Source organism: Lupinus angustifolius, chromosome LG15 (assembly GCF_001865875.1).
Source record: "Lupinus angustifolius cultivar Tanjil chromosome LG15, LupAngTanjil_v1.0, whole genome shotgun sequence".
NCBI classification, from domain to species: domain Eukaryota; kingdom Viridiplantae; phylum Streptophyta; class Magnoliopsida; order Fabales; family Fabaceae; genus Lupinus; species Lupinus angustifolius.
Window position 1 is genome coordinate 1,147,106 of NC_032023.1, and position 15,874 is coordinate 1,162,979.

Here is a 15,874-nt window from a genome sequence, read left to right on the forward strand (position 1 = left end):
AAGTGCCTTGAGTTTTGATGCGAGATTAGACATCTCCATAATGTACTCCCTTATGTTCCGTTTGCCTTTATACTTCATGGAGATGAGTTTAGCCAAAAGGCTACTCGTCTCCGCCTTTTCATTCTTGGCAAAGACTTGTTCTATTTCTTCAATGAACTTCCTTGCACTTTCACCCTCAGATATAGTGCCCCGAAACGCATATGGAATAGAGCGTTTCATGATCATCAATTAATCCAAAATAATTACCAAACAAAAAATTAAAACAATATGGCTCCATTACAAAAAATATAATTTTGGAATTAAAACCTTCAGATTTGATATCTTTTATGATTACCAAATCTAATTCCACAATTTCTTTTCATATAATTCCAAATCAAAAAATATATAATTTATAAACTCCATATATTTTCTGTTTACTGGTTGTCACACAAAAAAAAAACCACGCAATATTGTTACCTAATTAATAGTGACATATTGAAAACCGAGACACACAAGAATTACATTTGCCACAATTAGTACTCATATATAGGCATTGAAAACCAAGAGGAATTAGTCATATGCAAACTAAAAATTTCAAACAGTGGGTGTTAAATTTAGATAGTACTGTTAAATTTCAAACAGTGAATATTGACCTTGAAATTCACGTAATAAGTTTAGAAAATTATGTTGTGCTTTATATTGACAATATCATGAAGATATATCATGCAATATATCACATCCGATATACCATGCAATATATCACATCCAAAGTGCTCAATATAGTAGCCTTTATTTTAAGACAGTAGCCTTAATTACAAAAATATAGTAGCCTTTATTTCCACAAGACATTGTGGATCCACATCAACGCAAATTAATATATATATATATATATATATATATATATATATATAGAACAGAACAAAACAGGACAAACAAATAAAAATATGTTGGTTCCACTGAAAGGAATGGAACCAAAGAGAATAGAACAGAACACCCTGTTCTTTCTGCACATCAAACTATCTAATTGGGATTTATACACTCAATAGAATCTGGATATGTCGCGTGTATTTTTATTTGTTTTTTTGATTGACAGACTCTCTTCTTTTCCTTTTTATTTTAAGGGTTGGGGGAAGTTTGTTGGAAATTCCTTATGATTGGTGAAATACCAATCCTAGGATCTTGAATTTCATGATTCTCACGCACATATATGAATCAAAGGGTGCAGTATCATACCTGAATCCATGTTCATGGATGTGCTCATTTGATCTACGTTTCTGAAAGAGGTTTTGTGGTATGATGGCCTTCCTCAACCAAATCCCTGATTCCTCTTGCGACTTGCGTTTTCACTCTGATGGGGAGAGGAGAAAACTAAATTTGATTTAGTGTATTGGGGACCATAACCTTCCTTATGTGTTAACTTATAGGGTTCCCATTATCCCCTGTGGGTTAACCTGATGGGTATCCACTCATTAAGCCCATATCCATTATAACCTTTTAGAAATCTAAGGGGTGTCAGTAATTAGATCACTTATAATGTAACCCCGAAAATAAATAGTTGATATCATTGTATCAAATATATGATGCTCACCTTAATTAGAAATTTATAATTTCTAACAAGATATGACCACAACGAAAAGAACTTGTACTTAAAATTATTGGGTATTCCAAGTGTGAATGAAGAAGTCTCACATTTTGCATAATTGATGAATTAAAAAGCATATAAGTGGATGAACCTAAAAACCTAATGCCTTAAGGTTTTGGGTCAAGATATGGTGTCAAGCCCACTACCATGCTTCTTTCACTTAGCCCATAAAAAAATGCTATGTCCCATAAATGAAAATGTCCCAACAAGTGATATTATAGCAAGTAAGAACAAAGAAAAAGCAACTTTCCTTTTTTATATTCTGCAAAAACAATGAGTTTTAATTCTGCATTCAACTAGCCATTCCCATGGTCATTTATTTATGAATTCTGGAATAATTAAGTGAAAACAGAAGCATAATTATAGTAGGTTGAGACAATGGCAACTAATAATTTTGTACAACCAACCATTCCACAATTTGATGGTCACTATGAGCACTGGAGCATGTTGATGGAAAAATCTCTTAAGGTCCAAGGAGTACTGGCAAGTGGTTGAAGATGTTGTTGCAACACTAGAAGAAGGTAGAGAACTTACTGCTGCACAAATCAGAGAACATGATTCAAAGAAGTTGAAAGACTTCTGAGCCAAAAATTTCTTGTTTCAACCCATTGATCGCTCTATCATGAAAACCATTCTTTGCAAAGAAACTTCCAAGGATATTTGGGATTCAATGAAGAAGAAATACCAAAGCTCTTCTAGAGTCTAACATTCTCAACTTCAAGCCTTAAGAACGGATTTCAAAACTTTGCAAATGAAAGAAAATGAGTGATCAATTACTAATTATTGTTCAAGGGTCATGGGAATTGCAAACAACATTCGAATTCATGGAGAAAATATGGGAGACACCATCATTGTTGAAAAAATTCTACGCTCACTCGCACCAAAATTTGACTATGTGGTGTGCTCAATTGAAGAGTCTAAAGACATTGATGCACTCTCCCTTGATGAACTTCAAAGTTCCTTGTTGGTTCATGAACAAAAGATACGTAGAAGTTCAACAATGAAGGAACAAGCATTGAATATTTCTTCCAATACCCATTCCATTAACTTTAGAGGAAGGGGTAGAGGTAAAGGACATGGAGGTCGAGGAAATAGAGATTTCAGTAGGAACTTTAAAGACAATCCTCACCAGCAACAAGAAAGAGGTAGAATTTATGAAAATTCCAAGGTAGAGTGCTATAGATGCCATAAATTTCTTCATTATGCCTCTAAGTGCTACACAAAATTGCCTAACTACAAAGGAAAAGGAGAAATGTCTAGCTTTATAGAGGAGAAGGAAGAAGACACATTGCTGATGAGAAATTCCAATCTGATGTGTGGTATGTTGATACTGGTTGTAGCAACCACATGTGTGGAAGTAAGTCATCTTTCTCTTATTTAGATTAAAAATTTCGATCTAAAGGGAGTTTTGGTGATTGATCTACTGTAAATGTGATGGAAAAAAGGAGATATTAAAATTCAAACCAAGAATGGTTTGGTGGAAACCGTCTCAGATGTATTTTATGTTCCTGACTTGAAAAAAAATTTGTTGAGTGCTAGTCAATTGCAGGAAAAAGGTTATATAATAACAATACAAAAAAGATGCTTGTGAAATATATGATCATATCAAAGGAGCCATTGTAGTTTTTGAAATGAGTTCTAACAGGTTGTTTCCTTTGAAGATTCAAAGTGCACAAACCTGCTTGATGAGTGATGAGAAGGATCCCTCATGGCTTTGGCATTTCCGCTATGGCCACTTAAATTTCAATGGATTGAAGACTCTTCAGCGGAAAAACATGGTGGTAGATCTTCCATAAATAGTCAATTCATCTCAAATTTGTGAAGAAAGTGTTGTTGGGAAACAACATCGTTCAACATTTCCACAAGGAAAATCATGGAGAGCAAAACAAGTTTTGGAGGTGATACATTCTGACATTTGTGGCCAATTAATCCTACCTCAAATGGTGGTAAACGCTACTTCATTACATTCATTGATAATAATAGTCGAAAAAATTGGGTTTATTTTCTGTAAGAAAAATCTGAGGCTTTATCAGTTTTCAAATACTACAAAGCACTTGTTGAAAAAGGAAGTGGACATGCAACCAAGGTTGTCCGTAGTGATCGTGGTGGTGAATACAACTCACAAGAATTTACATATTTTTGTGACACACAAGGAATCAAGAGACAACTAACAACTTATACACCACAATAGAATGGCATTGCAGAAAGGAAGAATCAATCAATCTTAAACATGGTTCGAACCATTTTGAAGATGAGTGGAGTGCGAAGAAACTTTTGGCCAAAAGTTGCGAATTGGAGCATTCATTTGTTGGATAGAAGCCCCACATTTGCTGTGAATTGGAGCATTCAGAATTTTTGGTTGCATAGCTTATGCCCATGTTCCAGACCAGAAAAGGAAGAAGCTTGATGATAAGGGTGAAAAGTGTGTATTCCTTGGTACCAGTGAAGCCTTCAAAAAATATAACTTGTACAACCCTCTTATAAAAAATATTGTGACAAGCAGAGATGTCATCTTTGATGAAGAAAGAACTTGGGAGTGGAATGAGCACCAAACTACTACATATACTTCAGAATTTGGATTTGAAGAAGAGGAACAAGAAAATGGGCAGTAGCTTTGTACAAATAATTCACAAGTTGAACATGGAGGAGAACGAAAAATTGAAACACCAATAAGAGCTAAAACTTCAACATAGGCAGATGTTGAACCTCCTAGAAGCCGCATTCGAAAACGACCATCTTGGATGGAAGATTTTGAGGTAACTGGAATTAATCAAAGTGATGATCCTGTTACTCATTTTGCATTATTTTCAGATTATGACCCCACAACCTTTGAGAGTGCCACCAAAGACGAAAAATGGCAAAAGACAATGGATGAAGAAATTGAAGCCATAGAAAGAAATCATACATGAGAACTTGTTGATCTTCCAGATGGGCAAAAAAATGTTGGTGTAAAATGGCTTTTCAAAACTAAAAGAAAAGAAGATGATGAAGTTGACAAGTATAAGGCAAGATTGGTGGCAAAAAGATATAACCAAGAATATGGTGTGGACTATAAAGATGTGTACGCTCTAGTTGCAAGACATGATACCATCATATTGGTGATTGCCATGACAACTCAAAACTCATGGCTAACCTATCAAATGGATGTTAAATCAACATTCCTTCACGGAACCTTGGATGATTAGATACTTGTTGATCAACCCTTTGCTATATTAAAGTTGGAAATGAACATAAAGTATTAAGGAAGACACTTTATGGACTAAAACAAGCTCCAAGAGCTTGGTATAGTCGAATAGAGGAATATTTTTTGAAAGAAAGATTTAATAAATGTCCATATGAGCACACACTCTTTGTTAAAGTTGGATCTGAAGGAAAAATATTTATTGTTTGCTTATATGTTGATGTCCTTATATTTACTGGAAATGATTTGGGAATGTTTGAAAAGTTCAAAAGTTCTATGATAATTAAGTTTGAAATGACTGATCTTGGCTTGATGCATTACTTTCTTTGTATAGAAGTAGTGCAATCAACTGATGGATATTTTATTTCTCAAAATAAGTATGCACAAGAACTCTTAAACGGGTTTCAGATGCAGGATTTCAATCCTGTAAGTACTCCATATGAGTATGGATTGAAGCTAAACAAATATTTTTAAGGAAAGAAGGTGGATAACACACAATTTAAGCAAATTGTGGGTAGTTTGATGTATTTAACTACTATTAGGCCTGACATAAAGCATTTTGTCAGCCGAACTAGTAGATACATGGAAAGTCCAACTGAAATGCATCTCTTAGCTGCCAAAAGAGTCCTCCGTTATCTTCAAGGAACAAAACAACTTAGGCTATTTTTCAAGAAGGGTGAAAAATAGAATTGATTGGATTCAATGATAGTGACTTTGCAAGGGATCAAAATGATATGAAAAGTACTTCACGCTATATCTTTATGCTTGGCACATGGGCTATCTCGTGGTTATCTAAAAAGCAACATATAGTCACATTATCTACTACTAAAGTCGAGTTTGTTGTTGCTTCAACTTGTTATGGTCAAACCATTTGGTTGAAGAACTACATTTCAAGCAAGAATATGCTACTACAATATATTGTGATAATACCTCATCCATCAAACTCTCCAAAAATTATGTACTCCATGGAAGAAGTATACATATTGATGCTAAGTATTATTTTTTGAGAGATCTCAACAATGATGGAACAATTGTCTTGAAGTACTGCAAAAGTAAAGATCAATTGGCAGACATTTTTAGCAAACCTCTAAAAGCACCTTCATTCCAAAATTTGAGAAATTTGTTGGGTGTTTGTAAGTTGCAACAGCAGAGTTAGTAAACTGAAAAATAGAATTTTTTAGTTTAAGAGAGTGAATGTTAGATATTTTTATTATATTTAGTTTATGTGTTGTGTTAGTAGTTGGGTGAGTAGATTATCAAGTTACCTACACTTTAGGCGAGTTATTATGTGTAATCATGAAACTAATTGTAACATCCTTTTCTTTGCCTACTTTAAGGCTGCCATCTAGTGCATAATGGATACACCAGTTCAAAATTTCTCTTTCTAACATTGGTATTAGAGCGACGGCTCAGCGGAGTATTGAAGCCACAAATGGTCAATAGATCCATGAGAGATCCTTGTGTCGAAAGTCATCCTGACGAGAGGTCAAGGTGACGTGTACCTTTGATGAAAGGATAAGCCAACAACGATGAAAATAGATAGAGAGTTGAGCTCTGGTGTATCCAATACTTGAAGGAGAAGTCACACTTGAAGGGGAGATGCTAGGTATTCCAATTGTGAATGAAGAAGCCTCACATTGTGCAAAAATGGGTGAGTTAAAGAGAATATAATTGGATAGACCTATAGACCTAATGTCTTAAGGTTTTGGGTCAAGATATGGTGTCAAGCCCACTTTCATGCTTCATTCACTTAGCCCATGGAAAAATGCTATATCCCATAGATGAAAATCCCCCAATAAAGATGAACTCAACATGTATGTTAAAGTCCAAAGACTCAAGATGATTGTTGAAATTTGAAGAATAAACATGTCTGTTACAGTCTCCCAACAACTTGTAAGGTGTGACATAAGTCAAACATGACAACTTGTTTGTGGAAGTCCCATCAGTTTGTAAAGAGGCATGTACAATGCAGAAGGACTTCTTCAACATAACCGAAGTCATCTGCTATATTCAAAAGATGTTCATTTTAAGTTTATATTCAAAGATAGTGCGTTCGTGCGAATATCAAAAGGTGAGAGTGTCAAATCACAAAAGCAATCGTCGTATATAGTTAAGAATATTACATTATATGCATTACATCACAAACTAAAGGATAATATCAAAATAGAATAAAGTATATCCTCATACAAGGAGATAATTTATCTCCTCCCACTAGTAAAAATATGACATATGTACGATTTTGTTTTGTTTTAAAATATATTTTGTAGAAAATGATTAAATAGAATACAAGTCATGATTTTAGTGGTTAGATGAGATAATTTATCTCCTTATAACAAGAGATACTTTATTCTCATATCTAAAAGGGAAATGTGCTACAACACGCAAAAAGCAAAAATGTAATTATGATTCAGGTTATTGTACAAAGATAAATCACTATGGACTTACGTTAGATTAAGTCTTTCCTGTATGTCAATATTGTCACCAAGTGTTCATGCACTACGCTAGAGTTGCAGTTCAACAGTGCGTATTTTAGATGTATAACAACACTTTCGTGCGCTTTTTGTTTGACCATAGTAGTATATTGTCATGATTAACAATGCTTATAATACGTTGTTGTATTGAATATATACAACAATGCATCACACAAAAAGTATTGTCATATATTGCATACATACAACAACCCATCTTACACAAAGCGATGTCATAGATTTCATACATAAACAATGCCTTATATAGGCATTATTAACAACGCTTATTCTTACATTGTTGTATTGCCTATATATAATAGTGCATTCTTAAAAAACTTTGTTGTATTATTCATAAATATTCTTAAAAATCACCTGAATACAACAATGCAACACACAAATAGCGTTGTTGTATTAAGCATATACAATAGCGCAATGTATAAAAAGTGATGTTGTATTAATCCTTTTCAACAGCGCATGCCAAGCCTTCCCCTATAATTCACTGTTGATTTGTACACATTAATACTTGCATATACATTAATTAGGAGCACCTACATTCTCAACAGAACATACATTTATACATTCTCAACAACATAGACAATTAGTACAGGCCAAAAGTTTGTTTTTATTAACATCAATACAATACAATACAAACTGCAAACAATGAATATCATGCCAATTATGTTTTGAAATAGTACATAATTACAAACAAAATTCAAATTATGAACAAACAAAATTATGCAAATTACAAATAATCAAATTTAAGCTATAATTATACAAAGACTACTTGCATCTATTTTTTTCCATTTCTTTAATTGTTTTTGGCTTATAAGATAATCATTGTTTGGATGAACATATTGATTCACCCAAAGCCCTTCATCGTGATTATTTATTGTATATAAATCGTCATCTGTAGTTGGTCCGCTCTCACACGACTAGTATGTCCCAAAAAAGGATTATCTTCATCAATATATTCATATTCTTGGTCATCAATATTATTGACGATTATTTTGTTAATTAAAATAATAATGGACCATTTCATATCAGCTGGATCACTACCATAGAATATTTGTTGAGCCTGTAATGCCAGAATAAATGACTCATATTTATATCCTGACCTATTAAGATCCACCTACATGAACTCTAACTCATCAACTCATAAGCCATTACTGTTATCAACCCACCTACAATAAAAAATCGGCATTCGAAACATTGTATAGTCCAACTCCCATATTTTTTCAATCACCCCAAAGTATGCATGTTCGCATATATTGGGTTTCTATCTTTTGCACTTGACATGTGTAAAGTTCGAGCAACAAGAGTCTCATCACTATTTTGCATTTTACTTTGATCATCTTGTTTTTTCATATAAAATGTGAACCCATTAATTAGATAACCAGTGTAGGATAAGACATGAATACTTCTTACTATTTTTTGTCCAACATGTGTAACTTTGATCAATACCGTGGCATATTAAATGAACTTTTAACTAATTTGGAGTAATTCAGTTTGAGTAACAACATTTTAAGCAAGGACATACAATTCTATTACGTTTTCCACATTCTCAATTGCAAACCTAACAAATGATTTCACTCCTTCCTCACACTCCTTCGTCAATCGATTGGTACTCATCCATTTTCTAAAAAATAATTAACAAAAAAAAATATAATGAGCATAAACCCCTAAAGCTTGGAGTTAAGCTCGCCAAGTAGAACAATTACATTATTATGTAATTAAAAATGGGGGAAACCTAACTCATAATATAATTACATGAAAGATGTCAGAAACTCTAACTCAATACAAGCTAAATGAGTGGAATCACTTTCACTCATTTATAAGGAAATTATTTATAACTCAATACAAGCTAAATATAGTGTAACTAAAAGACAAATATAATGTAATTGAAAACTCACTTTCAATTTGGTGTTGAATGAGTAAATGATGATTTTGAGGTTGAACGAGTGAATGGTTTTGAAATTGATGTTGAATGATTTTTCTATTGAATGAGAATGATTTTCGAGGTTGATTTTCATGTTGAAAGAGTGAATAATTTTCGAAATTGGTGTTGAATGATGATTTTGAGAGTAAATGAGTTTCGCTGCTGAGTAAATGAGTGTTGGGATAGCTGAACATGTGAGAATGCGAAAACATTTTAATTTTTTAGGGTCTGATAGTATCTTCAACAACGCTTAATTAACATAGCGTTGTTAATTATACCTAATCAATCGCGCTACCAACAAAAATCGTTGTGGAAGAACTTTTCATTCAAATATAATGAAGGTAAGTATTCCACAACGCACCTGAAGGAAACGCTCTGGAAGATATATTAATTTTTCAATAATTAATTTTATTTAATAAATTCAAATTAATAATGACAATATGATATTCAATTAATGACAATTAATTAAATATATAGAACAATTAATAATGACAATAAATAATATCAAACAATCTAAGAATTAATATTAAAGGAAATAATGACAATTAATTAAAATCTGATAGTGTATCATGTGCTTGTGCTTAATTGATGATCATATCGACAACGATTCTTCAAAAATTCGTTGTTGTATAGGTACAAGAAAATAATATTAGAGGTAAGTATTCAACAACACTACTTTAAGAATGCATTGTTCAATGCAACATAAACAACAACGCATTTGTATAAAACGCATTGGTATAAAAGCTCTTGTATAGATATACAACAATGCAGATTTACAAAAGCACTGTCGAAGACCATATTTCCTAATTATTTACAGTTAAGCACACAACAGAAAATAACATGACTGCATATTCAACAACTAGAAATTGAATAGAACAACAACCTGAATGCATACAGAAACACAAAATCACAACTATATGAACCCAATTGAATTTCAACTGAATTTATATATTGAACATTAATTAAATTATATTGTTACAGAAACATATATTACATAAATCAAAACATATACATTACATTGAACATTAATTGAATTCTCTAAGCTACAATCTATGCATAAATCTACTATACCTATGTTATGCATTGATTTCCCTAAACAAAACTAAGTACATAATGTGACCAATCTTCGCTAATCTGGTTGACTTAGTCTTCTATATATGATTTACCAACAAACTTGATTTCATCAGTTGGTCATTGCTAAATAATCTCCTTCATTAATTTCAGCATGTAATAGCTGCAATCTACATCGTTTGTTTGACAACGGGTCTATAATTAAAATAAAGTAAACATATAAGTATAACATTAATTGAAATATGAATACACTACGCATATAATTGTTTGAGATGATTTGGTCCAATACCTTTATATGAGTCCATTTGACTTTTTGCTGTGATTTTCTAGAACGAATACAATCCCTATAAATTTTTACCACCCTAAACAATATAAAATGTACTTAATTACTAAACAACTCGGAAAGTGAAAGTGTAACTTAAAGTTTAAGTGAGTAGTCAACTTACTTAGAAAACATTTTTCTCATACCGGTGTACTTGTTCGGATCACCACATGCCAATGAGTCAAAGTAGTATATTTCTTCCTTGACCCGATTAATGGCAACCGAATGCAAATGTTGCCTAACAAAATATATGTACATGGTTAGGAAATGTTAAGCACAACAAACATACTAAAGACAAAAATACAAAAGACAATTAAAAAATGCTCACCCAATATTAAAAGGTGCAAGAAATAAATCTGCAGCTCCATTATGAACGAGGAGAGTATCTGCAATTTGTTTTGTCTGTTCCTCAAACTTTTTTTTTTCATTGCCACTCGACACCAAAGCGACAACATGTGGGGACATGAACATCAACTTCTTCTTATCTTCCGAAGCAAAATTTTCATACAAGTACCTAATATATATAACACAAACGTTAGTTAATTAATACACATCGCCATGCAAAAGTGAGAAGTTAAGAAAATATAATTTACCTCATATATACACATATAATAGTTGCACCTATCCATTCATGTTTATATACATCTTGGACTTAATTGATGCTAATACATTCATCAATATTATTCCTGAACACTTCATTGGGAATTAGATATAATTATTATATCATCTCCCAACAACTTTTGTACATGCTCAAACAATTAAGTACACTAGTTGATAGTCTTCTTGAAGATCATATCCCCGTAGATGGATTCAATCTTACATCACTGGCAGATGGCTTCGAGCTTACATCTTCTCTAGATGGCATTGAGCTCACATATTCAATAGATGACTTAGTCTTTGGGTTGCTACTAGAGGTGGAATGTACATTTTCCTAAAATATTCAATAAAAAACATATCAATTATAGATCAATATATATAGTATGACTGAGAATAAGGTGAAAATTATACCTTAGAAGGAACTACTTGTACAATGTCTATTTGCCAAGCCACAAAAGTGCCTATAGCCCCTCCAATTGTGAAGATATCCTCATCGAGAGAAATTGGAAGCAATGCATAATCATCAATTGCAACATCAATCGAGACCTTCACATGATGGCATGAGATACGTGAATTATGTAGCATAGCATCGGCCAAGTTGTGCACTTTCCCAACACCCACCACTCGGCTAGATGAGCTTTACAAGAAAAGATTGCAAGCACTGACTGATTCCATGTACGTTAGTTATAACATGTAATTAGTTCACAATTATAAACTAAATGAAAAATAAATTGAAATAAGTTAACTAAATTACCTCAGAAATGAGAATCAGAATGAGAATGTTGTAAGGAGCAGGTGCGCAAGTCTCATTGATGGTTGAAGGAACAGTGCCAACAGTAGTAGCTAGTCGTTGCCACTCTAATTCCTCCACCTTCATTGAGTGCTCAAAGTCGTTGAACTGTTACATGATGTTATTCAATTGATTTTGAACCTGACTAATTTGGGCTTTGGTTGCACGCTTTGGATGGGGTACAAATGTTCATTAGCTAACCCGAAATCCTGCATACCAGATACGACCATGGTATTGAGGCAGTCCTAGTGCCTTATCATGTATTATCCGGCTATGCCTCCTTTTCTTTTAGGGCAACATGACAAATCAAGAAAAAACCTAATGTTAATTAATCACATTTTGATAAATAAATTAGGGAAACTAAGTATAATTAAAAAATGAGCACTTACAACACAGTTTGCCGCTTCTTGAACTTGCTCATTATCGACAACACCATCCTTGTTCTTACGAGCATCCACCCGTAGAACATCGAGTTCTACTCCATGTGGAGTCAAAGATATATCATTTTTGTTGTCCTGTTGCCAAAACATAACCAATAATAATGTAATTAGAAGTATCATTTTTCTTCGATTACTCTACACCCCGCTCGAGAAGCTTGGTGGCTTATATGCCCTCTAGCGATTTTCATGACTTTCTACAAAAACAAACAACATTAACATTAACAAGCATATATATGTATATACAAAAGCATATATAAAAATAAAGTCAATATAAAGAAGATAATTTTATTAAGAAAGACTCATCTTGTGTGGGTGTGGTGACAAAAGTCTTCCAATCCTCATCTTCAATGACATTTGCATATTTCTTTGGAGGTTTTAGGTTGACATTGCCATCAACATCTCTAATACATTTTTTGGCATCAGTTTTGAATTGTCGGAGAGCCTTGCCGACAGATTTAAGGATATAATCCTTATGCTCCTCACCAACATCAAAAGTTAATTGAAATTAAAATACATATACATTATACATTATATAATCCTTATAATCCTTATGTACATATAAATTGTATGAAAGCACATACATTGTATAAAAACAAATATACATTATATTGCATGCAAACAGATGCATATATGTACATTGCATGCAAACACATATATTTATATTGCATGAAAACACAAAAACACACACTGCCTAACCCTGATCTTACTGCCTAAGATCATATAAATTACATGAAAGCACATACATTACATGAATACACAAAAATACATATACATTGCATGAAAACACATATACATTACGTCTAAACACATATACATTGTATGAAAACACAAAAGCACACACCCGGAAATATAAACTTATTGTTATTTCATTCCAGATATGCTCCTTCACGATATTTAACCTAACATTAGTCCATTTGTTGAATGTTATCGACACATTTTGCCTAACCACGACCCCAATGTAGCTAATCAATGTGTTTTCAACATTCGAGTTTAATAGTTGGCCTTTTGAGTTTCATTGAAATTCTATCTTCACTTCCTTACTTCTTGCATGAATCACATTCTTCATGGAAGTAATTACATGTGGAGTTCGTTTATGAACAACGGTTTGCTTGTCTTGTGGAGTCGGTGTAGCTTCGCCACTACTGTGAGAACCATGATCACCACTTTGAGAAGCCATTGATGAAGTTTTTTGTGGTTTCTGAGAGTATGAGGTTTCTGTTCGATTAGATTTGAGAGCATAGATGAATCATGATCATCTTTTAGATATTTAAATTGTAGTAACAATTCAACAACACTTTCTGCGAAAAGCGTTGTTGATAGGACATCTTCAATAATGCATATTAAAAGTTGGGTTATTGTTTTGGCATCTTCAACAATGCATATTAAGGAATGCGATGTTGATATTACATTTTCCATAGCGATTTCCTGAGAAAGCATTGTTAAATATCTAGTGTGAAACTAACTTTTGACAGCTCATATTCAAGAACACATCAACAATGCTTCCTTGATAATATGTTGTTGAAAATATACTAATTATCAGTGCCATCTTAACAATGTACTGTGGAATAGAATCTAATTGACAATGGTATCTTAATTATGTGTTGTTAAACTGAACTCATTCAAGCCAGCGCATAACTCAACATCTAAATTAATAGCGTTTTCCTAAATATGTGTTGTTAATGGATTTAATTTAACATCGTTTTCTTGAATATGCGCTGTTAAATTAACATATTATATTACGGGTCAAAATACAATAAGAAAAGAAGTTAAGATATGTGAATTAACATGAAGTTGCCAAAATATAACATCAAAATAAATTATTTTAAAATGAAGTTGCGCAGTATATGTTTTTTAATATGTTAACTAACATAGTTGCCAAAATATAATATTACTTTTGGTTATTGAATTTGCCGTAAAATACAATGTTGCCAAAACATCCCAAAAATATTAAACATTAAGTTTTATCAATTTTTTTATTGGGTTTATTAATATGGAACTGCCGAAATACAATTATTAAAATAAATAACAAAAAAATAGAAATTAACATCCAAAATAATTGTTCATTTTTCATTCAAAGTGCCAAACTTCGTTGTTGCCAAAATACATTAATTGTTGCATGAGATGACAATGAAGTAAATGATATGGTAGGTGACAATGAACTAAATAATTTGGTAGATGACAATGAACTAAATGATTTGGTAGATGACAATAAACTAAATGATTTGCATATTAATTCTTCACCTCACACAAAATTTATATAACAACCACTTTTATTTTGATATCTGGGTCATTTTGCAAAATGTACGTCTTCTACCAAATCAAAGAAGCCTCTTTTACCAAAAGGTGTATGTACTCTAGTGAAAATGCGCTTGACAATAAGCTTTGGCATCACAAGATTTAAGATGTTAAAGACCTCCTTGACATGATTCTGATATAGGATTCCTGATAATATAACTTTTAACACTTTGAGTTGTTGAGATCTATTGTCTCCTTTTTTCTATTCCTTTTAAAAAAAATTCCCTATTTCTTTTTGCCTTGTATTGCTCTCTTTTTGGTTACTTTGTATTTTCTTTCTCCTATCTTTTTCTCCTTCGATGCCATGACTAATTATAAAAGGATACAATGAAGGAGACAAAAAATATAGAAACACATACACTTACTGATGAAATAGAACATGGAGTGAACCACAACATTTATAGATTCAAATGAAAAGAGAATCGTTATCTTTGTCCTCGGAATATGTGCAACAAATAATTTTTCTAGGAAAACAAAGAATTTGCATAGAAACGAAGAGATGCATAAGCACTCAACCTTTAATTTTTCTGATATGTAAAACATCGTATACAAGCAACATCGCACATTTAAGAAAGCGATGTTACTATGTCATCTTCAAAAAAGCTTATTTAAAGTTGTGTTGTTGAATAGATGTACATTAATAGCACTTCCTATAAAATACATAGTTAAATAGAATTCATTCAAGCCAACACTAACGTTACTAATGTTCAACAATACTTTTTCAGGAATGCGCTATTAAAGTTGTATCCATCTACCCACATTGATAGCGTTTGTTTTAATGTGCGTTGTTGATGTTCTTCCGCCTCATATTTAACAGCACCGTTCAAGAAAGCATTGTTGAATGATCGTTGTTAATTACGATATCTGGCGCAGTGATGGGAATTAGGCAAAGAACACAACAAAATTATTGACTTATCCTCATCATCAACATTCACATAAAGTTTCTGCAAATCATTGATTGCTTGATTTAAACTATTGAGTTTCTGCAAATCACATCAAGCATGATATTTCTTGATGTCCAATTTCGCTGAGTGAGAATCTTCTTGCTGAGCAAAATCACACAAATTTCTGCAACTTTAAAAGTGCAAAACATGTGATTTTTGAAGCCAAAACTTTTCCTTCTCATTTTTTGATTCCTAAATCTTGGGATCAG